We start from the raw sequence: 27,867 nt of genomic DNA, 5'->3' as shown, positions 1-27,867 counted from the left end.
CTGTGTCATTGTCAGTACCTGAAAAAGGTGTTTTTGGAGGAGTGCCATAGAATATGACTTGCTTTTCTAATTTTAAATCTTGTACTGATTCCTCTTTGGTTTTGGTTGCTTTTACCACAATGATTTTGTTGTTGTTGTTTTGGAGTAAGGTTTAACAATTCTCCAAATCAAATTATATATAAGACCAAATTTAATTTATGTTTAGTAAGGGTGTTTTTCTTATCCATTGAGAACGATATTTCTATCTTACATTTAACACATATGAGCACTTGCCTACTCTGGGCCAGGGTGATAGCAACATGAAAATCACAGTACCTGCCTTCAGATGGATGTAACAAAATAATAATAATTTAAAAAGATAATCAATTTAATGGTAATACAAAATCTCAAGGGAGTGATATCACAAGGGTCTAATGCAGCGATGGCGAACCTATGACACGCGTGTCAGGTGACACGCGAACTCATTTTTTTGGTTGATTTTTCTTTGTTAAATGGCATTTAAATATATAAAATAAATATCAAAAATATAAGTCTTTGTTTTACTATGGTTGCAGATATCAAAAAATTTCTATATGTGACACGGCACCAGAGTTAAGTTAGGGTTTTTCAAAATGCTGACACGCCGAGCTCAAAAGGTTCGCCATCACTGGTCTAATGTGACCTGTCATGAAAGGGGCTATGGTGAAAGTCATCAGGACAGGTTTTGCAGAGAATACTGTTTGCGTGAGACTTGATAGATGGGAGTGTCCTTGAATAGAAGGGGAAAATATTTCAGCGGAAGGAAACTTGTTTGCTAAGTTACATTGTTTTTCACAAGAGAACAGGACTTAATCATGGAACTGCAAAAAGTTCAATAGAGGAATGGGAAGTGCAGAAGGCATGTGGCTGAGCTAGGTGCACCGGGCCCTCCTCACTAAGGGTCGCGTATACCATGTAATTTGGCCAACTATAGGAATATCTGGTCATACATTTGGTTAATTTTAAGAAAGCTAAAATGCTACAGTGTTTAACTGGAAAAGAAAAGTAATTTGAGCAAAATTTGCAAAACCCTGAGAAATCTATGTATATAAAACTCTAAGTGACCAGTCAACCCATGGGCAACTGGCAAGCACAGCTGTGGTGGCGTGAGCCTCTCCTGCCTCTGGCAGCACTACCGAGTGGCCGCTGCAGCAGGCCCAGTGGGGAGGAATGAGCAGGAGAATGAGCAGGAGTGGCGCGGAGCCTTCCCAGGCTTCGGCTCAGGCTCCTCCCTGGCTGCCTGCTGCTTCACGCACTACTACATCCCACGATGTGGGACTGCCGGTTTTGGCTCAGTCCCAGCCAGGGATTGGGCCTAAACTGGCGGTCCGAAATCCCCCGAGGAGTCCTGGATTTCGAGAGAGTGCAGGCCAGGCTGAGGGACCCCATGGGTGCACAAATCCATGCACTGGGCCTCTAGTGTATATATAACTTGTGAAAAGGTGTGGGTATGGGACCAATTTTATTTTTAAGTTTCATTGGAAAAACTAGTTTAGGAAAACTGAGATTTCCCCAAAAGGAACAATATTACATTTTACTTAAATATGTTTTAGAAGGAGATTGTTTCATCTAATGATTTTTGATAAGGGTTAGATGTATACTTTTTAAGGTAAATAAAAGATACGGTTTTTATCTTATGTTAGTATTTTGTGATTTTATATTTTATGAAGTTAAAGATTTGGTCTGATATTGATCATTTACATTTTTTCACAGTGACTCCTGAGGGTTTTTTCTGTTTTTTAGTTGCAACTAATTACCTAGTTTCTGAGCTTTTCCTAAACTTTGAAGGTACTGAAAAAAGCATTTTTCTGTTTAATGTAGCTTGATTCAATGGTAAGATAAAGCTAAAATATGCAAAGGAAAATATTATCTTTAATGTTTTTGACCCCTCATCTTTTCTGTCTCTCATGACCTGCCATATATCCAGTAGAAGGAGCCTTACGATCACACTGTACAGATTAAGTAATTGAGACACCGAGAGATTAAGTGAAGGTGTCCTAGACAATTAGTGACAGGGCCACTGCTACGTCTTAGATCTGCTGACTTCATCCTGATACATTCCTACTCGTTCTAATGCCATCATTTTACTCGATCTCATTCAAGCTGACTTGTATTGATGACTTACTAGTATCAGGCTTAATTGAGTGCTTTAGATGCAATATCTGAGAATGTAGGCTTTGTGAGGGCAACGAGTTTTACCTGTGTTGTTCACTGTTGGATTCTAAAAGCTAGGAACAGTGCCCGGTATCCAAAGGTGAATAAATGAATCCTCAAAACAATGTAGTTACTATTATTAGGCCTATTGAACACATGAGGAAACTTATGGTTAGGGAGGTTGAGTTATCTTACTCAAGAAAATATTCAAAGAAAGAGGCAGTTCTCGTATGTGAATGCCGGCACTCTCCCTGGAGCCCACTCTGAATCACCACGCTGGGATCCCACTGCCTTCCACAAGAACTGGTCTGCTGACCAATTAGGTTCAGGGCAGCAGGCCAGATGGTATTTGGTATAATGGCTCAGCTTATATTCTACATCTGTACTCTTTATAATCATGAGTAAAACAGAAGAGGATCCAGAGGCCTGTGGAATGTAATTTTAGAAATATGCCAAGGGTTTTTTTGTTTGTTTTTTTAATGAGCAGTTGCTGAAGTGCAGCAGTAGTTTTGTTATTGCTTTTCCACTTAATTAAAGTTTGAAAATTTATTTTTTCATTTTTTAAAACACCATTGTTTAGATACCCCCTTCTGCTTTATCTGTTAATTAAAAACACAGGATTAGCATAGAAATGTGATCATCTCAGTTGGTTGACTAAGCATTGATGACTAATTTTCTTGTTCCAACATTTGATTACAATTTTGAATATATTAAGCTGTACTTTTATTTTTAGCATCTAGATCAATTTTGCAAAAATACAGAGAAGACTGTTCAGTAGTTTAAATGTGTCAAAAATACGTAATCCTTCTCTAGTTCAGCCTATTTTTTTCATATTTGCATATGCAGGGTGATTATCATACAAAAGATATCCCAAGAACACCTTTCTAAAAACCATTTGTTCTGCTGCTTTATTCAGTGTTATAATTTCCCATCACTAGTTTCATTCATTTTAATTAAGAAAATTTCCCCTAAAGTCACATGTATGTTTCAGGAATGAGAAAGGAGGCCTTCTCTTATATTAGAATCAATTGACATGTTGGCTTGAGTTAATGTACCAGAGGATCTGGCTGCCTTCTTAGGAAACAAAAAAAGAAAGATTTGGGGTAAAGGGTCAGGGGACGGATAAGGATTGATTTATGGTTATTGGTAGGAAAGATGCAGCATATGTGAGACATTGTTTAGGACTTTAGGGCAGCCTTGAGGAAGCAGGTGGAAGTCCTTGAGAGTGAGAGGAAAGGGAAAAAGGAACAAGGAGTAGTTAAAGCTATTTCATGGTTTGGCTGGGCTAGCCTTGTCTTATGTTACATAAAAATGATAGAGGAAAGTTGGCCTATACCTCATTCTCCATGATTTCTGACTTGTATTCAGTTAATTACAGTAAGTACATTTCTGGTTCATAATGTCAAAAGTGATCTTTTACATTAAACAAGTACAAATGGTTGGGTTACCATTTCCTCCTGAGGCCTAATTTCTGTTGCAAAGAATAGAAACTGCTTATATGAACTTAAGCAATCAGAGATTTATTATAAGAAAATTAAATGATCTCACAGAATCCAAGGACAGGAAGTTGAGGCGGGCTTGGGCGTCATTGGAATTAGGTCTCTGTTCACTCAGGAAACACTGGATATGGAGGAGGATGGGGGTGGGATTATGGGTGAAAATGGTGAGTTTATTTGGGGGCATGTTGGATCTGAAGTGAGTGTGAAATGTCTGAAACTATTGAGCAGGCAGCTGAGTATTTAGACCTAGAACTCAGGGAAAAGGTCTGACCTGTACATAACAATGTGGAACTGATGAAAGAAAAATGAATGAATAAACAAATGAGCGAATTGGTGAAACTGAAGTAATCATGAATCAATACATAATATTTGAGGATGAGACAAGAACATGGATAGTGGTGATTTTCTAAACTCTACATATATGTATTTTAAATTGATTTTAGAGAGAGGAAGAGAGAGGGGGGGGGGAGAGAGAGAGAGAGAGAAACGTCAATGAGAAACATGGATTGTCTGCCTTCTGCACGCCCCCTACTAGGGATTGAGCCCAAAACCCAGGCATGTGCCCTGACTGGGAATAGAACCGTGACCTCCTGGTTCATAGGATGATGCTCAATACATTGAGCCACACCAGCAGGGCTGCATATATGTTTTTTTTTAATGTTTTTTATTTATTTTTAGGTAGAGAGGAAGGGATAGAGATAGAGAAATAGAAACATCGATGAGAAAGAAACATCATCAATTGGTTACCTCCTACTGGGCCACACCAGCCGGGCTACATATATGTATTTTAAAATGAACAGTTTATTTTGCCTCTAGATTTTGAAAATGAGGCAATATAAAAATTATTTCTAATTTATGATGGTAGTACCCAATATTTGTCATTTCTAGTATCATTAATCTAGTGTGACAGAAAAATAACTCTAGAATGATGTTTAACTCATTTACTTAAGTAACTGCTCTGATGGTTAAATACGTTCTTTAAAATCTTAAAGTGAGTTATATCACCTTTGATAACTTTGTAGTCTACAAATAATAATGACAACTGGAAAACAAAAGAGAAAAATATATTTCCATTAAATTCAGAAATTTCCCTAACTGTACAAATAAACTAGCAGTAGGAAAAATAAATTTATTTTTAAAAAACATGATTCATAGAAAGAAACCAGTTTCCTTTGGAAAGTTTTTTTTTCTGGGAAGAAAAGCAGAAGAGGAACTGATTTTGCCTTCTTGGGACTCTTGGCCAATAGAACTCACTGTAACCTGTGAAATTATAACAATGAAATATGTGAACATGGAATACAGCTTTGTACTGTTCTCTAGTGACTATGGTTTAACATTGGCAAAATGTGAGTCTCTTTTGCTTTTTTTTTTCTTTTTTACATCTCAAGGCATTTTGATGCACTAAATTCCCTAGATTTTCTATGATTTAAAAAATGTAAAGATAAGTTTTGTGAAAAAATGTATTTCTTCATATCCAAAAATCCCCTCCCCCAATTTGTTAAGAGAGGATTGACAATACCTACCTCATAGTCAGTGTCTGTAAGATTAAATTAAAATAAGAGACACAAAGGAAGGCCTCTGAGAAAACTAAAAGGCAATTCAAATTATACCCAGTGTCAAATTACTTTCAGTGTTAAGGACACCAAGCAATAGTCGATGAAAAGAAAACAAAGATGGATGAAGAAACAAATGGGATAACAAAGGTGTCAGTAAAAAAGGTTTGAATGGGGTAAAAGCGACGGTGATGATTATTTTACATTAAGGATGCAGTCTGTCTGTGCAGGTGCTGCAAAGGACTGCAGTGTCAGTCACAGTGGTCTCAGGTGAACTTCCCCGTGGCAGCCAGTGCTGCGACTCTGGCCTGCCCACAGCGGTGTGACTACATACAGCTTCTCTCTTATTTCTACATTTCCATTTTCAAGACTTTATTTATTTAGAAGGAAAACTATATAACATTGGAAATGTTTCACCTGACGCATTGATGCCTGTTAGTTTTCTTTATAAGAAGGGATAAGGATTAGCTTTTCCCCATCATCTTTATTAACCCCTATTTTAGAGCGGAATTGAAACCATTGAAGGAAACATTTGGTTATTGCTTGGAAGGGCAAATCTAACACACAAGGGTCTCTGCAGTCTTCAATGCATGTTCTTCCTCCCTATGGGTCATGATGCTGTTTGTTTGTACCCAGCTGAGTTTTCTGATCTCACACACCAGATACACTGCCTCCTCTCGGTGGCAGGAAACCGTTCAAACTTTCATAGATAACTGTGCCCATTTGATTAACCTCCCTGACTCTCCTAACAGATCTGCCTGTTTTCCCAATGCAAGGACACATGGTCATGGTACGTAGCCTAGATTTGGGGGAGAGATAAGGAGAGACTCCCCTCCTTGCTTTATCTAAAACCAGCCTGGTGATGCCAGAATGCAAAGGTCATCTTCCACGGTCACGAACAGTTGCAGAGTTAATAGGGCTTATTACATCATCACTGGAATGGAAAGTGGCTTTCTCTTGCCTGCTCTTGATCTGCTCTAGGATCCTCTGCTTGAATGCCTAGGACCCGGACATATCAGGAGTCCTCAATTAAGCAGGAGGAATGGAAACAAAAAGTGTGAATTTCACTTTTTTTCTTGCTCCTTCATACTTTATTTCCTTTCCTTTTTAATGAATTTATTGGGGTGATACAGGTTAACAAAGTTATAAAGGTTTCAGGTGCACAGTTCTACAACACATTATCTGTATATTGTAGTGTGTGTTTACTGTCCCAAGTCAAGTATCTGTCCATCACCATTTATCCCCTCTATACCCTCCGTCATCTCCACCCACCCCTGCAATCACTAAACTGTTGTTTGTGTCCATGATTTTTTTTGCTCAATGCCCCCCACCCCAACAGCTGGTAAAGTGTGAATTTAAAATATTTTCCCTCATTTTTTTAAATTAAGAATCAAGGGAAACAGTATAATCAGGAACCTTTTTATATTGCATGATGAAAAGATCTGAGAACCACTACTATTAAACAGTAGTGATTGAAGAAAACCTCTTCACCTCTTGGGGGCAACAGAAATTTACTTAATTTTTTTATTTTGAAACTCTTTTGGAATTACTCAGTTCTTCTGAAGTTGTTTAAATATCGTTGCAACATCGAACAGACTGTCAAACTACAGCAGGAAGGCTGGGGAGGGTGGGGGGGGGGGTAAGAGTTCAACCAAAGGACTTGTATACATGCATACGAGCATAACCAATGGACACAAGACACTGGGGGTCATGGGAGGCTAGGGGAGGGTCAAGGGGAGAAAAAAAAAGGAGACATATATAATACTCTTTGTAATACTTTAAGCAATAAAACAAACATAAATAAATAACTAAATAAATATCGTTGCCTTTTTTACATATATACATGTGCAGGAATAGCTGGGGACTTCTTGGAAGATGAAACCATATTTTATTCATGTTGAGGCCCTATTCCTATTGCCTGGCACAGTGCCTGGCACATAGTACAACTGAATAATTCACGCATCAAAGGAAAGTTAAATTAATTTTTAAGGAATCTTTCTTTCATTTTTGCAGCACAAAGTAGACCTGACTTTTATAAGTACATTATTTTTGATATGATATTTGGTGGGAAAAAGTAAATTTCTCTAAGTTTCTTTAAAGAGCATAATATACTTAAAATGTCATCTAATGTTAAATTACTTAAAATGCAAGGGAAATAGTAGATGAAATAAGACATCAAAATAGAAAAATATATAATCAGAGGCATATGAATGGCTTTTCTAAGAGAGTATTGCCCTTACACTTTCTAAATGCATGTGGTCATGAAGGTTAGTACTGAAAGATGTTCTTAGAAGTGAAAGCTATGTGCACACATGGCCTATAGGCCATGTTTATAGGCAGTGATGGGTGCTCATTTCCTTACCCGCTGCATTAGACTCACTGTAAGTACACGGACTTGTCATAGGATAGATTCAATTAGCCATGTCCTTTGTAACTGATCATAAATGCAAATGGTGAACATGCCATAACCAGGACTAAGTTTAACATCACTAATTTATTTCTTTTAAGGTTTCTAATAGTTATCAGTTTTTCATTTGTCATTTTTGAATTGTGCAACACTGCAAATGTTTAGAAGTGAAAGCTATTTAAGTGATATTTTGTAAATGGTACTAGCTTCCTCATTTTTCATATGTTGATATCAATATTTCATGGCATATAAAGATATCTGTAATTATGTGTGCAGGATTTTAACTTGGAACTTTAAGGATAATAAAAGGATTAGACAAAAATGGGTGAATCCTTGCTGTAGAAGTTTTTGTTTAGGTCCAGATAGTAAATATTTTAGGTTTTCCAAGTCATATGGCCTCCATACAACTCAACTCTGCCATTGTAGTATAAAAGCAGCTATAGCAGATATGTAAACAAAAAGGTGTGACTGTGTTCTAATAAAACTTCATTTACAAAAACGGGCAACAGACTGGATTTGGCCTATACGCCATGTTTTACTGACTCATGCTCTAGAATAACTAAAGACACTTAAAAGAGGGATACATCCCAGTTCTCAGCCTTTCTGTCTCTGATTTCCCGTTGTGTTTTCTGTTCAATATCTTATTATCTTCTAAAACGAATGCCTTGTTTCTCAACTACATTGTTAGCTATTTGATTGTTTCCTTCCTTTCTTCTGTACCCTTTTCTCCTTTCCATTATTCCTCCTCCTTAAAAAATGATCCAGTAGATATCTGTTGTTAATAATGAGTTTATTTTAACTCTTAACTCCTTGTCATTATAGGAGATATTATGAAAGTAATTTTATTTTAATGTCTCAGGACCTAACATAGCTATTAAATGTTTGTTATTGCTAATGAAGATCTTAAAATTTTTTCTAACATTCTTTTATGAAAATTTTGAACACTTAAGACCAGGGAGACCAGTTAGGCAAAATATTACAAAAGCCTAAACTATAGTAGAAATGGAAAAGAGTTGTAAAATTAAAGACTGTTTAGTAGCTAGAATTAACATAATTTATCAAAGCCATTTATCTCTGTTCCAAATTGAAAGCAGATTTTTTTTAAGTATTACTACCACATTTATTAACCCACCTACGTAGTTGTAAGTGGAGAAGGACTTGGATGGGCATAGCAAAGGAAGTGACATAGTAACAAATTATCTCTACATCTAGGAATTTTGTGAAATTCATTTCCAATGTGGTTTTCTTATTTTCAGGTTAACCTAAAATTATGAAAACAATCTAAGTTGTTTTAGACAGCTGTATAAGTAAGCTTTATGTATGTCTACCAGATAGATTTTGTGGGTTTTTTGCCAAGATTAGAATTTTCAGTTTCCAATGACTTTGTGGTTTGTGATATTTTTATTCTTACATTTTAGTTATATACTTTCTCTTTCAAAATTATAAAAATATACCTTACCAAAATGCACTGTAAATTCCTTCCTTTTCTCCCTCCTCTCCTCCTCTTTCCTTTCTCTAGCTATGTTGGTCTCAGTTCAAGGCATACTCTATTACTTCTGATTGAGAATTCTAAAACAAATAAGAAACTTCCTCCCAAAGGGTTCTGCATGTAAAAGAACACATATTCAACCAGAATATAACATGGGACATATGATCTACAAAAGAAGCCAAATAGAGCACTTTCAGTTGGGGAGGCACTACTTTCATCAGGTCAGATGGATAAGCAAGTGTCAGGCCCGTGTGAGTTACCATGTCTGTTATTCCTTGGCTACCTCAGACTAATGGTACTGGTGTCCTGAAGAGGTCGCCACACGTCCAAAAATGCTTATCCTGCACCAGAGAGATGGAAACCTGTGAGAGATGATTTTTGCCAGTTTTCTTTACTGATAGATGTTGACAAACAAGGTAATATTATTGATTCTAGATATCAGTTACATCTAGTTATAATAGATTTACTTTAGCTATATCCTTGTAAAAGCTTTGACTACTCTTACTGTTTCGGATTTATTTCTCTTTTCCCTTTTTAAGGAGAATACTCTTGTCAGATGATATCAAAAACTAACAGGTTCGATGGATTACTTTATTTCTGTTTGCTAGCATAATTTGACAATGTGTTTCTTATATAAAATGTTATTAAATGAATCGCCCTTTTAGTTATAAAGCATACCTGATAAATTAAACCAAATCTGCATCAAACTCTTTATTTAAAATGTTGCTATTTTGCTTTATTCTGAAGAACAAATGGACAGATACTTTCTGCTTGTGCTGATGTCCTTGATTGTGGGCTGCCACTGTATTTCAAGGTGATTATTACTGATGCAGTCTGTCTCCACACACATAAAGCATTCACACTGCATTTTGCCTCTGGATGTCACTCTTTCTAAGTCAAGACAAACACATAGTTTGAGTGAAGATAAATGGCATTTTGAGCATAATGTTATTTTCTACTACTTCTTGTATGACTGAAAATTACTCAGCAGTTCAGAGTGAAGACTAAAGTGAAGTGAATAACAGAAAAGTGTATTTATATGTGATCGTGCTTTTAAAAAATGTCAGAGAATAGAAGATGAATGGAATTTCTAGGTTTATGATAAAAGAGTTAGCTACTTTCTGTCAACATACATGTCAGAGCTCTTGGGGAGGAACCTGTGGTGAGACAATCTGTCCAAGCTTATAAGGTTCCATTTCATCTATCATATGAGATTTTGCCTTATTTTGAGAGTTTGTTGACAATACTGATTCTTCCTTAGTTGTAGTGTGTTAATTTTATTGTGCTCATACTGTTACAAATTCAGAAAGGTTCTCTTCTCTCCAGATTAACATTCTAGAACAGGGGTGGGCAAACTTTTTGACTCGAGGGCCACAATGGGTTCTTAAACTGGACCGGAGGGCCGGAACAAAAGCATGGATGGAGTGTTTGTGTGAACTAATATAAATTCAAAGTAAACATCATTACATAAAAGGGTACGGTCTTTTTTTTTTTTTTAGTTTTATTCATTTCAAACGGGCCCAGCCCGCAGGCCGTAGTTTGCCCACGGCTGTTCTAGAACAATAAGGTCATCCACTAAATGAGGAACCCATTCTCTATGCATTGGATGAGATCATTGGATGAGATTCTGAGGTTACTGTCACTAACTAAACATAAGATTCATATGTATTTTCAGTCCTGTATAGCTACAGTTCCACAATTTCATGCCAAACAAGGAAATATTCAATTCATAAATCATATGAGCATTGTGGTGTACTAAGGTGGGAGAAAATGGACATCTACAATCTTGTGAATTTTAAATATTCAATGGTGATAAATTATGTAAAACGAGGTTCTGAGGAGTAAGATTTTCAGATGCCCGAATTTTTATTATAATTAGCTGTATATTATTATTATTACCTTCTCCCTCTGCAGTGAAATTTGATGATAATTCTGGCTCTCAGTCCCTTAGCAAGGGACTTTGCATAAAGTAGTAATAACTGATAATGTGATGACATTAATAAAAATAATTTATAAATGGTGAATTATACAAATACGTAATGTTATTATTTTCATTGTATAGTATCAAAGCTATAAGCTATTTTGTTGAAAGAAAAAATAGAAAATCAAAGTATTATATACACCTTGTGAAGTATATATTATCTTAATATACCCTACTGTACCTGTCATAGTTCTTATACCCATGAAAAACAACTTTAAATAGTTTCTCCTTATTTTTTTCACTTAATAGCATTGCATTCACATTTGCTTTTCAAATTAAAAGCTGAGTGATCATTTTGTGGCATATGTAAAGATTTAAATGTAATTCTAAGATTAGTGACTGATGGGCAGAAGAAGGTGAATTTACATTTTCATCACTATCTCTTGTAAGCTAAAGAACACTTTAACCTGTTTACTGGACATCTCAGTCAGTATCTGGTAACACTTGTGGGCTTATCTTAGCAGTGACAGTGACCAGAAACATTTCAAAGAAACAGAACACTAGGTGCTGGGCAGTTTCCTTTACCTCTGTTATAATAATCAGTTTGAAAGCTTTGAGAAACAGAATGCCGTGAGAAATTATTAGCAGTAATTTCCCATTCAGTGGCTTGTGCTAAGACTGGTGGTTCAGAAAGAGTATGAATACTTTGTGAACTTAGTGAAATGGAAGAAGTTTTTCATTAGATGCCTCTGTAAATTCCTAATGATCATTTTATGGTCCTTCCTCTCTTCCTCTGTATTAAGAAAGGCATCAGTTGGTGTTAGAAACATAACACTTGTGAGCTAAATTAGACTTTGCTTTGTCCTTTCCTAGAAGAAAGACTTTTGTTAGTGGTTTTCTTTGCTGGCTCCCCTGATGAACAGCAGACTTAAACTGAAATCTCACAGCTGTAACTGTGAGCCAATTACTTATCCTCTTGTGGAAGAAAAACATGTAATAGGAAGAATATGTAAGATTAGAAATATGAGTTATCCTTCTAAGACATCGGTTCTCAACCTGTAGGTCTCGACCCTTTGGGGGTCGAACGACCCTTTCACAGGATCGCCTAAGACCATTGGAAAACACATATATAATTACATATTGTTTTTGTGATTAACCACTATGCTTTAATTATGTTCAATTTGTAACAATGAAAATACATCCTGCATATCAGATATTTACATTACGATTCATAACAGTAGCAAAATTACAGTTATGAAGTAGCAACAAAAATAATTTTATGGTTGGGGGTCACCACAACATGAGGAACTGTATTAAAGGGTCGCGGCATTACGAAGGTTGAGAACCACTGTTCTAAGACATAAGTTGACTGCTAATTAGTAGGGAAAGTCTCCAAAGCTTACTGTTTTCACGATCCTAACATCCCAGGAGATATTTAGAATTGTTGCCTGTATTTTTCTCTTATGTAGATTAGATCCCTTTACATAAAGTAGTGGATTCAAATGATTTGTGAACCATTATTTGGGTAATTATATAACCATAAAGTAATAGTCACTGTACAGATTGTGATTTAAACATCTTATAAGTTTATGTAATTGATTTTAAATAAGTTTACTAAGTTTTTCGTAGAGGTACATCATATTCAAACATTTTAAAAACATCTGCATTTAAGTTCACTATCATCTCCAACTGCTGTCTACTTTTTAAAATATATAATTCAGTCCATCCTTCCCCTCTCCCCAAACTGATACATAACACAGCCTGTAAAATTAGTATGATAATACTTAAAGAATTTTGATGAAGGTTGTGCTTAGTACAGTGCCTGGAATATTTTAATCACTCCATAAATTATGTAAGGTAATATTACTACTAGTAGTATTGTTTCTGAAATGCTTAAAAAAAAGTGTGGACAAGAACTAGGTTATTTTTATCTCTTCATATGCTTCTAAAAACCTGATATTCCCAAGTGTTTTATATTATAAATCATCTCATGGCAGACTTTGTTACTTGAGAGATAGGAATCAGACTAACAGCATCCACACCTTGTCCTAATATCCTTGTTCCCAAATTGGAAATTCATCTTAGGCATCTCCTGACTCCTACAGGACTCCTTGCTCCTCTGACTTGTCAGAAAGGATGAACTGGTGAGGACTCAGACTTCTCCATCTGGGGATGGCTCATTCATTTCTCAGTGCTCAGAGCCTCATATCTACTGGCTGTTTTTCCTTTCCTGATGCAGCCAGTAATTGGCTCCGTTCCAGAAACCATACTTCAGTCTGAGAGGCTCCCTGACCTTTATTGAATTCTCTATGGATAACTGCAGTTATGTGCTTGGAAATAATTGCAGTTGTTACCTTTAAACACAGGAAAAATACCTTTTAGCATTCACAGTGTAGTCTAGGGCAGCTACTTAAGGCCAAAGGGCACTCCCCTTCCCCTCCCTTGAAATCAGTCATCCAGTCCTCTGAGCCTGATTGATGTGCACCTGGCATGGTGGAGAGACCTGTCAGCTTACTCTATCTTGAAGCTGTTTAGCCTCCTGTTGGAAGGCCTAGCAACAGGAGCAACACTCCCTTGCTTTTGTCCTCTGCTTGTCCACCTTGTCCATCATATATGGAGCCACCACACAGAAGGTGCTTGGAAAAAAGAGTTTGATCTTGATTTCAGGGCTGTGCCCATCAAACTCCAAGCAGGATACCGGGAAAATTTTGTAAGTCAAATTAATGGATAATGTTCATTTTCAGTAAAGAGACAGGTTAATGAATAAGAATTTATTGCTAGATCATCTCTTATAGCTATGAAATTACGAATAGAGACCTAGTGAATAGTGAACAGTGAATAGAGACAAGCCTCCTCAAACCTAACCTCTCTACTTTCTTTCATTCATTTTGCAGATACTGACTAGGTTGTGTATTTTGTTCCAAGGTGTTGCATTTGTAATTATATGGCTTATAATCAGGTAGAGGTGGCAGATAAGAAGGTAAAGAACCACACATAATTAGTTATTCGCTAGTTGTGATAAATGCTATGATGGAAGCAAACTGGATTCAGTAATGAGAAAAATTGTTTGGAAGTGGAAAGGGAAATCTACTTAAATAGGGAGATGGGGAAGACTTCTGAAGATTCTACATTTGGGTGAGAACTGGGGAGTTAGCTGTGTGAAGTTTGGGTGGGGAGTAGGTGTCCAGGCTCAGTTGGAAATGTCATTAGAGGGGCCAGCAGCCAGCAGAATAGATTAAAATAACCTCTATCTTACCCTCCCTAGAAAAATCACATATTTCCAATACACTTGTTAATAACTGCTGCATTCTTACTTTTGGAAAGTTCTGAGTTATTTTTATGGAATGTTTTAAATACTTACTGGCATTTATTATATGCACTTCCATCTCATCATGGATTACCTTTCAATATAGTCACTTTTAGGAAACAAGAAGGTTTTGTCTCATATCTGTGTTGAATGGCAATACAAAAATCCAATTAAAAATTATCTTAAGATTATCTGCCTTTGAGGATTATCTGTGCTACTTTTTTCATTAGAGCATGTAATGAAGAGGTATGTATTGTGTTTGTCATACCTAAAATAATAAATTATCAGTGCTAATCCATACAAAGCATGCTTCAACTTCTTAAATTTTTATTTTTAAAGATTACAATTTTAAGAAAGGTATTTCTATTTAACTATATTAGGAGTCATAAAAAGTGAAAATATCCTTCATGTTATACTGAAACTTAATTTTTAGATTTCACTAGGGATCTAGAACCAGCAGTTCTTTCAGAAGTAGATCCTAGAAGTCAGTACATATGTTCTCTAATAATAATTCTTATCTTTCATAATGGTATTGAAATTCTGATCTGTGTTCTTGCTAATTTTTTCTCCTCTCAGTTTCAGTACTTGACCTGTACCTATAATATACAGAAAGTAACAGATACTACATTAGTGTCGTTCATCATTTGTTGAATAAATAAGTCCCTATTGTGTATAAGGAACTATGCTACATGCCAAAGGTACAGTAACTAAAATAATTCATGCATGATGCCAATCTATGGTTGTTGTTTTTCTATACTAGTTTGAATATATACTAGTTTAGGTGACTACAAAACAAGCAGGTTGTTTGTGCATTCATTGTTGCTATAAATTTCAATTACTTTATAACTTGTATGAGACTATTCTATTACATAGAGTCATTGCCAGCAGGAAAAAATAACACAGTTTATGTAGACCAGGCATGTTATCTCCCTTTTTTCCTGTAACACTTCATCCGTGTTTGGTTTTAACTTTTCCAAGTTCTATTTAAAGTTATAAATTAGAAATTTTATAAGCCTCTGATCTAGCATTTAAATTGATGCATGCAATATAAAAGTGGCCCAGCCAGCTGCAGGGCAGCAGTTTTGAAGGTTAAGTTTGTTCTTGGCTGGACCAAGAACAGGTACTTCCTCAGCGTCTCGTTCCTTGCCCAAGTATTGCTCATGTAATTCTTTGTCATACCTTTGTGCGATATACATGTTTTACATGAGAGAAATGAAGATGACTATTTCTTAATTATGAAGTAATATTCTTTAAGTAGCCATCATCAAAGTACATTTTCTTACATGTAATCATGAATTTTGGCATATTATAAGTACCTATGACCACTTTGTTGTTATTTTTTTAATACTCACCCTAGAATATTTTTTCATTGATTTTTAGAGAGAGTGGAAGAGAGAGGGAAAGATAGAGAGAAATATCTATGTGAGAGAAACACATCAATTGGTTGCCTCCTGCACGAGCCCTGACCAGGGCCTGGGCCTGGGAGGAGCCTGCAACCAAGGTATGTGCCCTTGACCTGAACAAGCTCGGGACCCTTCGGTCCACAGACCAACACTCTATCCACTGAGCCAAACCGGCTAGGACTATGTCTACTTTGAATTGTCAGTTTTGTGGGCTTAAAATAAGTCAGTCTAAATAATGCATTTACAATAAGCACTTTCAGTATCAATGTGTGTTGATACTGTTGTCTTTAGCCTCATTACAAATGTGATGAGATTTCTTATTTGTATTTAGAAGTTAGTTAATGAAAATCAGGAAAAATGCAGTTCAGATAATTTGTCATCTTTCTGGTATTTGCTGTTTTGTAGCATGTACTTCATCACGTGTTTAACCTCTAACGTAGCACTGCAGAGGGGCATTCTAAGTACTATGAAATCCACACAAATAGTCAGCAACACCCATAGATTGATCAACCATTGAGTTCTAGAGTATGTGAGTGACAGTGTACTTAAAATAATAAATTCACATATTGTGCAAATCAAAGTGGGTGGTAATTTTTATTTTAATATTTGGAACATGTATTTAATATACATGTTCCAAAAAAATCCAAATGTAGTTTGGTTGGAAAACTTATAAAATAATTCTAAGTATATATGGAAAAATATATATGCCACAGAAATGAAGGAAATATTGTAAGAGGCATAAAAAACTCCACTTATATATTAAAATATTTTATAAAGCTATAGTAATTAAAACAGCAATGTGTGGGCATTAAATATATGTGCAAACATTGGTGAATATAGAATAGTTATGTCAGTAAATAAAGTACAGATGAAGATTTAGAATATAGTAAAAGGGGTATTTTAAATCAGTAGGAAAAGGAGTATTTTGATAAATCATGTTGGAACAATTAGCTAACTATTGGTGGTAGAATTGGGGTGATGAGTTTGGTTAAAGAACCAACCAGACTTTTCAAAGAACCAACTCTTGGTTTTATTGATCTTTTACATTTTTTAGACTCTATTTTATTTATTTCCGCTCTGGTCTTTATTATTGTCTTCCTTCTATTCACTTTAGGCTTTGTTTGCTGTTCTTTTTCTAGTTTCTGTAAGTATAAAGTTAGATTGTTTATTTGAGATTTTTCTTGTTTCTTGGGGTAAGCCTGTAATGCTATGAATTTCCTCTTAGGACTGCTTTTACTGTGTCTTACAGATTTGGGGTTTTTGCTGTCTCATTTTCATTTGTTTCAAGCTATCTTTTGATTTCTTCATTGATCTCATTGTTAACCCATTATTTATTTATAACATGTTATTTAATCTCCATGACTTTGTATGTTTTTCTAATAGAAGAAGTGAGACTAGTAATGTGTTATTTACTAAGTTTGTGAGATATCTTTCCCTAATAATTGATGTTATAAATAACACTAGTTAGTACTTTTAGTCTGTCAGTAGTAGTAACTGAGCAGCCATCTTATGCTCAGGGTCCCATTTCATCTATCATGGGAATTTGCTTTATTTTGAGAGAGCTTGTCGACAATACTGATTTTTTCTTAGTTGTAGTCTATTAACTTTATTATGCTCATAATGTTACAAATTCAGAAAGGTTCTCTTTCCCTCCAGGTTAATATTCTAGAATGGTAAAGATCATCCACTAAATGTGGAGCCCATTTCTCTATGCAGAGGGTGCAACCAATATGGTATTTGTTATTATGAGCAAGAAATAATCTGTATTTGTTTTCTGATGTGCTCATAGCTAATAATTTTATTCTCAGTTGAGCCTTTTAGCATCATGCATATTGCCCGTTATAATATCCAGAAGTGAAAATTAAAACAGCTTTGCTGTCAGACCCCATTCAGCTCCTGGTTTTGCTACTTGTACGGCATCTTTAAATCTCATCTCTTCATTACCCATCTCATAAAGTCCTTGCAAGAATTACATGAGAAAAATGTGTCTGAAGTACTTAGCCATAGTAATTGCTATCATTATTAGCCTTAACATTATTACTAAGTTTTCTTTGAAGAATTAACCAAACATGATGCTATCAATCAACATTGGAAACCAAATGCTCATTGTCTTCAGAAACTTAAAGATGTACCAAAAACCTGAAAGTGTAACCAAAATAGGCAACTGGTATGAAGTCCACTGCCACATTTGGAATTTGGACTGTGACTTCTCAATCTTTCCCCATAGGAAAGATGCAACAAGCTAAGGAAATTCCTGAACTAGGTAGAACTAGAAAAATATGCAAATAACTGGCTACCTCAGGAAGGCATTCATTTATTAATTTATTTAGTCTATTGAGTGCTTTGTGCTAGGTACTATTCTAGGAGCTTGGGAAGTGTTCGTGAATGAAGCAAACAAATGCCTGTCTTATAGTCTTTCCAGCCAAATTCATACTTTTAGTCTGAATCATCACCCTGTGTCCATGTCCATTAATTCTCTCTTTTTTGCTAAATCCCCCGCCCCGAACATCCTCCCCATAACCCCAACAATCTTTGCTGAGAGGTGAGAATGGGAGAAGAGTCAGCTAGAAACAGGTAGAGCCAAGGAAAGGAGTTCAGACATAGAGAATTACCACTTTTTTAAGTCAAAAATGATTACATATTATTAATCTGAAATGGTTCAACCTACTGTCATGCAGAGGAGTTTGGATATTATCACTATAGATGGAAAGCTTAGGGGCTATGAGCAAGGGAAATGAGGTGAGATTTATTTTGGGAAATAAGTTATAGGCTTCCTGACTCACCATACACCCTACCGAAAAAGGCACATGATGAGTTATTTTCCTAAATTATCCAGGACTCTTCACTCCAAGTTTGACTTATTCCCATTTATTTGTATGTTGGCCTGATTCCTTACCCTTGGTCTCACTGTCTCGTGGACTCTGGCTGTTGTCAGCTTGCTGTTTGTGGTGATTTCTCCCACTGCAAGGTGGGTTCTGACCTGCAGCCTCCAAGTGGAAACTCTTTGTAAAGCTCTCCTATACACAGCCTTGCTTTCTTCTGTGTGGCCCGAGCCATCCCGGGGTTATCTTATCTTATATGGTATAAGATTGGACAGGGGATAACTTCCAGCATAGGATGAAAAGAAGTTAAAATACATACATATTTTAAAATAAATACATAGAAAGAGTACTTCTAGTTGGGCATTTTCTGGTTCTATGTTTTGGGAATATCTCCAAGTGTGAGTAGCACATGCATATCACATACACAATAATTTGGGAACGTTTCTCACAGTTATTCTCTAGGCTATACTCTTTTGAAAGGCAATCTTTAGAATAATGATAGCAATTACATTTATTTGGCTAGTTATAGCTTACCAATTACTTTCCTAAACAGATTCTCATTTGATCCTCATCGTAGCCAAGGGATGTAATTATCACCACTTTATAGGTGACAGAACAGAGGTTTATTGAAGATACACGTGTTTCCAGAGCTTCAATCCCAGCTACCTACCTTCAGATCTGTCTCCCCCTACAATGCAAAATCTGTCCATATTTATATACTTAATAAGTCAAAATAGTATTTTGTTAATATTGGATAATATTAGAAACATATGTGTCTCTAGTCCAAGCTTTAACTTCCCACATTTGCATAAATGAAGTAACTTCTCAACTCTGTGATGATTACTAAGGTGATCTATAGCATTTTTATGTTTATAATAGTAATTTCGATAATGTTGGCATTGAAGCAAAGAAGCCTCATAGTAATGTAACATGCAGGTAATACAGGCCGTCCAACTTGACTGTATAATCTAAAGCTGTAACTAACCTTCCAAAGTCTCAGTTTCTTTGAGAGGAAATATTTTTAAATAGTCTTACTTATACAATGGCTTCTGTAAACTGATTGGCTGGTCTGTTCAGTTGGCACTTACTGGCTCTGTGAGGGAAGGGGGAGATGCAGAAGGAAGCCTCCAGCATAGAGCGAGTCCTGAAGGGCTTCGGGGCTTTCCTCGTGGCTTCCCTAAGAAGAGGGTGCAGCAGAGGTTGCTCTACCCCTACCCCGACACTGAGCCCATCAGAGTGCCCAGGGGTCACCTAGGGGTCAGACGAAGCAGGGAGGTACAGATCAGCCTCAGACCTTTTCTTTAACACTGTCCATCAGAATCTCTATTTCCCACCCCCAGACTCTTGCTGCCAACCCTACAGAAGATTCCCACCCCCTCCCCGCACCCATAAAGGGACATGGCCCCTGTCTTTGCTTCTCATTCTTCACGACTTAAAGAAAAAATGCTAAAGGATAGGAAAATTGTTCCTATTGGACATTACCAAGCAAGCAAGGAAATATAGTTTGACTCACTTTATTTTCAGATGCCAGACATGGTTCTTATTTCACTTTTTCCCCATTAAGATTTAGAGATTTTCTGGTTAAATTAGTATAAAAGCTGTAGTAATTATATGCCTTGTCATGAAAGTACCCGCCCGCCCCCCCCACGAGTCTTCTTCTGGTTATGATGTGTTGATATTGGAGCACACATTTTGCTGACATCTTCTTAAACTTAGTATCTTGATGAATTGACCATAGTATACGGATTGATTGAAAACTCAGTTTTACAATAGCTGAAGTAAGCGTAGGTTAGGAAGACGGGCAGCCAATTAGCTGACAGGGTCTACACAATGCTAGATGGATTGCAGTAAAAAATTGAGTTAAAGAGAGGACACTGCTATCTATTACCAGCTGACTGGAAAGTATGTTATTGAATCATATCAGAAATAAAGGCCAAGCTTTTTTCTCTGACTCCTTCAAAGAGCTCAAATTGCAAATACCTTTACTGCCTAATAAGCAAAACAGTGCTACCTTATATAGTGTGAAATATTACTGTACACAATGGAAGCACTTAGTTTTTTGCTACTAGCAGCTTAGGCCTATTTTTATTCTGTGCACACAAAAACCATATTCATATTACATTAAAAAATGCACTATTTTAGTTGCTCTTAATAGTGAGCCATATAAAACTTGAAATGGGAATGAATGGGTTAAAGTAGAACAGTATTTCATCTATACTGAAATAAAATCACATTTTAATTATATTGGATAACTACACAGATACAAATAAAGAAATAGTACAGAAACTTACGCTTTCCGAAATGACATTAAAGGCATCTTAAACTAGGCAACTTAGCCCACCATTAGTCATAAGGTCAGTCCATTTCATGATCAATTGGCCAAATTTTTAAATTAAATTTATTGGGGTAGTATTGGTTAATGAGATTATATAAATTTCAGGTGTAAACTTATAAAACTTATAAATTTTATATTATGTCATCTGTATATTCCATTGTGTACTCACCACCCAAAGTCTAGTCTCCATCCATCACCAAATCTTTGACCCCCTTTACTATCTTCATCCTCCCTCCACCCCCTTCCCTCTAGTAACCATCATACTGATGTCTGTGTCTACAAGTTTATTTTGTTTGTTTGCTTTTTGTTTTATATCCCACATATGAATGAACTTGTATGAGTCTTATCCTTTTCCTGTTCAGGGTGCTTACCAGGTACAGGAGGTAACCAATCAATGTTTCTCTCTCACATTAATGTTTCTCTCTCTGTCTCTCTCCCTCTCCCTTCCTCTTGCTCTAAAGATCAATAAAAACATATTTTTTACAATATTGTCATCACAAAACTATTGATGATTTCTGAGAGAAAAAGAAAGAAAAAATTTCTGAATATTAGAACCTGTTGAAATGATTTCAGTGTTTGATGCTACTGCCCCTTATTTTAAGTCTTTGACTTAACATGCTTTTTCCTTTGCCCAGCCAGCATGGCTCAATGGTGAGCGTCGACTTATGAGCCAGGAGGTCATGGTTCGATTCCCGGTCAGAGCACATGCCTGGGTTGTGTTCTCTGTCCCCAGTGCGGGGCATGCAGGAGGCAGCCGAACACTGATTCTCTCTCATCATTGATGTTTCTCTCTCTCTCTCTCTCCCCCTCTCCCCCTCTCCCCTCCTCTCTGAAATCAATAAAAATATATATTTTTAAATGCTTTTTCCTTTAATCCTGCTTTTAAGTATAGAATAATGTTAAAGCCTTCTATCTTATAACTGGAGACATTACAAATACACAGAAAGTGACTTTTGTAACCTATTTGTAATCTAAGTCATCTGATAATAGGGTGGAGTATATTTAAATTATAATGAATTAGGAGCCAAGAGATTGTTATGTGGTAGACAGAAATTATATGCACAGAGAATTAAAGAGTAAGGCAGTCTCCTCATAACTCAGTATTGCCCTTCAGATCACTAGAGTCCGTGGAGAAGTCTTCCAGAGTAGAACCCTGGATCCATGTTCCCTGCCAGCTCTTCCTCTTCCATCTCTCTTGAGCACACACTATTTAAAGAATTTGAAAAGTTGTAGGAACTAGTGGCCACATGTGAGCAACTGGAAGTATTAGACTTAATAGAGGCTTAATTGGGTTAGCATATCCAGAAGACATAGAGGTAATATGATGAATTTTGCATGGCCCTAGAGAGAAAAAAATACTTAAAGATAATGAGACTTTTTTTTCTTCTGCTCTGGACTTGATTGAAGGTTCACTAAACTGAAAGCCATGGATGGGAGGTACCGCAAGCCAGCAGTAAATATCACCCATACTCCAGCCATCACAGAGAGCAGAAAAGTTTGCCTTCTGTATCAATTAGGACAAGCTAGATTATGCTGTAGTAACAAAACAACATGAGAATCTTAGGAATTTAAAAGACCTAAATTTATTTCTCACTGCAGTACCTTGTGGGTCAGAAAAGTTGCTCTGCTCACAATTGTCACTTATGACACAGGAAGATGGCAGGTCCATTGCTTCCACAACCTCAGAGACAGAGAACTTGCTAAGCCGTGCACTGGCTCTTAAAGTTACCTCCTAGGAGTGACAATAATCATTTCTGCTTAAATTGTACTGACTAAATCAAGTCACATAGCCATACCTAAGTTCAATATGGTAGAGCTAATTAATCCCACTACATAGAGAGGCACCATAAGTTTGTGTCCAATAATACAGCTACCACACTTGCAATTCTACCCACTGTGCCAATGGAGTATAGGGTCCCTAGTTTATTGTGATTTTATAAGCTACCAGCTTGAAGTCTACAGACACACCCTGTAGGAAAGGCCTCAGACTTCCTGACCTGCTCTTGTCCATACAGTTACCAGAGTCCTTTCCTCTTAGTTTGTTAGCACCAGTGAGTTTTCCATGAAAATCATCACCTCCTAAATGGATTTCATATAGTAGCTTTGGGCTCAGGGGGAGAAAATCCTCAGAATCATCTCTGTTAGGAGACTGGAGATAGGAGGAAGGTGTAAGAGACTGCTATATACACCTGTGTAGCTTCTTTTATGTATTTAATGGGATTTTGCTGGGATTTACTTTTTACGTGTTACCAAATAAGTTTAAAAATAAGTTGTCATGGGACCATACCAGAACATTGGAGAGCTCAGTTCCACGTCTTCGTTTGCTTGACTCTAATAACATGGCCCCTCCTCCCCTCTCCAGTGTTTTTCTTCTGTAACTTATACGGATGCACTGCTTGATGGTGAGCCACTGAGCAGGTGTGGGAGATGCACGAACAAGAAGGCCTCAATCTGGGAAGTTTAAGTAGAAGCGGTAGAACTTGAGGGACTACACAACTTATTTTAACAATTACTAGTAAAAATAATAAGAACTATAATTAGGGAAATAGAATGGCATGCCCGCATGGGGGATTTATTAGACAATTGCTCTGTAACAGACTGCCCAAGGTATCTGGGGTCCAAAGAAGAGTACGAAGTGATCTTCTCTTGAAGGAATCAGAGAGAGAATACCTAGCATATGGTGTGGTTTGGAGGAAGTTTGGGGCCACCTGCTCAGTGGCTCACCATCAAACAGTGCATCAAAGATAAATTCAGGTGACAGAAGTCAAGAGGATGGGATGGAGAATAGGAGGTGAAGCAGCAGACCTCTCAGTGACTAACCCATATATGTTTTAGATCTGCTCTCTATGTACACTTCATTTTGGCCTCTTCTGTGAAATCTAGTGTTTTGTCTGAAAAATGTGAGATATATAAAGTTTCAGAATTTCGGACCATATCCTAGTAGCAGATACTAAGGGAACCTAAAAATTTTACCTCTTCAATGTTAGGAAGATTGACGGCCAGGCAGTGACAAATGCATCTTTGTGTTTTTTTTTGTCCTGTCACTAAAGATGAGATGTGATTACTTTATGACAAAAGCAGCAACCTTGCATCAATGCTGGCCACTCTAATTTAGGCAAGAGCCCATCTATGTTGACCGACCTGGTCCCGTTTCATTAAGAAGGAGTTCAGGGTCAATGAAAAGTGCTAGCAGCTCTGTCATCCCATTAAGTAACGGGGCGGTCTGAGTCAGCACTTGGAGCAGGCGTGGGAGCATTAGGAAGAGTTATATCGGGGAACAAGATACAGCGCTGCTCGGTGCACAAAGAGCTTGTTGTATGCAATAAAGTGCTTGACTGTAGACACATAAATTTAGTTGTCTCCTTGCCAACCTAGAAGATAGATTGTCTCATCAGTCTTGTGAGTATTGACTTAAAGAAAGGACAGGCAAAAACATTTGGGGAAAAACGGAGACCTAACTTGGGTCCAGTGTGAATAAATTTTCTTTAACTTGACCTATTTTTCATCTCAGACCTTTCTACCATCCTATTGGCAACTCACACATCAGTTTCAACAGTCTCCTGCTCTGCTCAAATACCACCTCCTTAGCAGCCTTCTCTGTCAATCCCACAAAAATACCTCCCTTATACTCTTTCCCCAACCTACTCAGTTTTTCCTAACAGCATGTCCAATTGTCAGCAGTTGTATTGCTTATATACTTGTTTGTTGCTTGTGTGTCCAACTAATTTGTAAGCTCCATGGGGAAAGGAATGTATTCTATGTATTGCTGTGTGCCAACAAATAGTTGTTAAATTAATAGTCAGTGCCATTCCTCACCATGAAAGCATGAGTTAGAAGAGTACATTTTTCCTGGTAAGGCCTTCACATAGCTGAGACAGAATCCCTTCTTCCCTGCTCTTTTTCCTACTTTTCTTCCTACCATTGGTAATCATTGTGTTTTGTTGTTGTTTTAAATATATTTTTATTGATTTCAGAGAGGAAGGGAGAGAGAGATAGAAACATCAATGATGAGAGAGAATCATTGATTGGCGGCCTCCTGCACGCTCCTTACTGGGGATGGAGCCTGCAATACAGGCACATGCCCTTGACTGGAATCTAACCTAGGACCCTTCAGTCTGCAGGCCGATGCTTTACCCACTGAGCCAAACCAGCTATGGCGCTAATCATTGTTTTTATGGAAGTAAACTTAAAATATGAATAATCTTATATATTGAACCTCTAAGTAGTTTCTTGCGTCTCAGGGATGTGTGTAGTAGCCAGTGGAAGTCAGAAAACATGCCTCTGGCCCTGGTGGTGCCTCTGGCCAGCATGGGGCCCGGCTTTCCCCGAGGTCCTAGTCTCCTCAGGTAAAAGGAGGAGCTCAGAGGGAATCCTTTTGGGTCCTTCTACTCCATAGCATTGTTGTGATCTACATCTAGGTAGTCTTTCCTCACCCTGCTCATAGCCCTAAAAGTGAGACTGTCTGAGATATGGAAATTGTTTGTATGTTTCGTTAAGGGTTTTGTTTAGTTTGGTTTGATTTTCCTGCCGAGGTAACCAGAACATGAGAGCCCTTTAAGGACCTAGGCAATTCCCTTCATTCTTAGAGTCACTGAGGGCCAGAAAGCTGCCTCCAAATGTTGTTTGGACACACCTAGTGCTTCTTTCAAGAGCTTACTGCATCTATAGAGTGAGAAAGGAGGAGCAAGGAATGTGAAAACAAAGGTGAATACAAAATATCTTCTGTGTTCATATGAATTCCAAATTAAGAAAATTGGAGAATATGAGAAGAAATGAAGGGTTTAATTTGTAACAGTTTCTCTTATTCTCCTATGAATAATCTTCAAGTTGTGAAGAGATAAGTGCTGTTGCTCTTCTCCATCCAACCTCCTTTTCCTGTTGTTGTTTTGTTGTTTCCCAGGGAGCTCAAAACAATCTAACCAGAATTGTTTCCTTCCTTTATTTTATTTTCTTGATTAAAAACATAACCACGTTTGTATTCTGTTTCTTTAAGACAAGAGCACCCGTTTGTGCTAACAGTGTGTGGCAAACTCAGCTATAGAAAGCTTTCTCTAACAATATTCTATTTTCCCCTTTGTTGTCAACTTTCTAACCGCTCCAATGTTGGTGCATAAAGTCACCGACTATTCAGTGTGTCCAAGAGAACAAGGTGACCCTCATCAGGCCTGGCTCAGCCACAACAGGGGAAAGAGACTCTCTCCCTGAAGGAAATGCTCTCTGAAATCTCTAAGCATAAAAATAGCAAAAAAAAAAAAAAAAAAAAAAAAAAAGAAAAAGAAAGAAAGAAAGAAAGAAAGAAAGAAAGAAAGAAAGAAAGAAAGAAAAGAAAAACACCCAAAACATTTCTTTGCAGAGCTTTAAGGAAAATTTTTTTCATATCATTTTATGAGGTTAAATTTTTACCTTCAAATTATGTGCTTCAGTGCTTTATGTTTGCATGACAAATGTTTTCTTGCCTAGTTGTAAAGAATTTTCTCCAGTCCCCACTCCCCCTCCCCGCCCCTGCTTGAATCACTCCTCTGTGCTTTGCATTACTTGGCATCAACCAATGTCTTTCCATGGAGGCAGATGGGGGTGAGGGGGATTCCTGATTGCTAGCAGCATTCAACATTCAGAAGCAAAAAAAAATGTTTTTCAGAGGCTCTTTATTCAAGTGCGGTAGAACATTTTTCTGAGATTATTTAGGGTTTATATTTGTGGAAGAGAGGCTGGATACATAGAGAATGTTATTATTGGAGGCTTACTGTCACAATGATGTTGCATTTCTCAGGAAATGCTTGCTGTTGTGTTTACTATTATGTTCCCTGTTTTCTGCCTGCTTTTTGAAAGCCTGGAGTCCGATGGGCTGATATGGCAGCTATTTGGCTACCTAGAAAAAGATGTTACAATTCATAAATGTTATCTTATATAATAAAGAGCTAATATGCAAATGGACATCACGCCCTCATGCTGTCACACCGCAATGGCTCAGACACTCAACACTGGGGAGAGAGGAATGGGGACCAGCCAGGCTGCGGCCCGGGAGAGGGACAAGCTGCTCACCCCGAGGTCCCAGGCACCGGCGCCTGTGCCTGTGGCCTGGAGGAGGGACAAGCCTCCTGCCCTATGGTCCCGGGTGCCTGCGGCTGCAGCCTGGGCGAAGCCACACGCCCATGGTCCCTTGCAGCTGTGGCTGGCCTGGGCAAAGCCGGCCCAGGTCCTGGGTACCTGCGATCGGCCAGAGAGAGAGAAGCCTGGGTCCCAGGTGCCTGCAACTGGCCAGAGGAGGAAATCCTGGGTCCCGGGTGCAGTGCAGGGCAAAGCAGAGGCAGTTAGGGGTGATCAGGCCAGCAGCGGAGCAGTTAGGGGCCAGCGGACCTGGATTGCAAGAGGCAGTTGGACATCCCCTGAGGGGTCCCGGATTGGAGAGGGTGCAGGCCGGGCTGTGGGACCCCCACCCCCTTGCACAAATTTTGTGCACCAGGCCTCTAGTGTTGTTATGTTAAAAAAAAAAAAAAAGAAGAAATAATGGTCTCCCAGAGCTTTGTATAAATAACAGAGAGGTAGAGAAATTTAGGTAATTTACATCTTGGTATTTAGTTTTTAAGATATGTACAGATGACATACCAGGCAAGCAGTAAATAACTGATATAAAGATTCCTCAATGAAATTGAGAGAATTTTAAAAAATATGTTTGTATTTTTATTATCTGAATTTAAATAACAAAGAAGGAAGATTGATATAATGACAGATGTTTGCAGCAAAACTATCTTCAGTTTTCAGCACTTTTCTAGTACTTTTCAGATATTTTCTTAGTCATGAAGTAGAGCCTTCCCATATCAGGAACACAAGTAAAAAACCAGTGATCTAATAAAACTGGCAGTAGAGAGATTAAATATCTATATTCTAAGATTACTGATTTGAGCAATACTATTGACTACTAATATAGCCATAATTATCCATCTATTACATCTCCTCTT

The 27,867-nt window shown here is 37.4% G+C and overlaps 1 protein-coding gene across 10 annotated transcripts in view; it reads left to right on the top strand.

Moving 5' to 3' along the window:
* Positions 1 to 27,867, top strand: part of FER (FER tyrosine kinase) — a 294,456-nt gene that overhangs the window by 219,867 nt on the left and 46,722 nt on the right. The window lies entirely within an intron of this gene.

The sequence above is a fragment of the Myotis lucifugus genome, unplaced genomic scaffold, assembly GCF_000147115.1.
Source record: "Myotis lucifugus unplaced genomic scaffold, Myoluc2.0 scaffold_0, whole genome shotgun sequence".
Taxonomy (NCBI): Eukaryota; Metazoa; Chordata; class Mammalia; order Chiroptera; family Vespertilionidae; genus Myotis; species Myotis lucifugus.
Note: the sequence above shows the minus strand (reverse complement) of the source record. Positions and strands in the feature narration are given on the sequence as shown.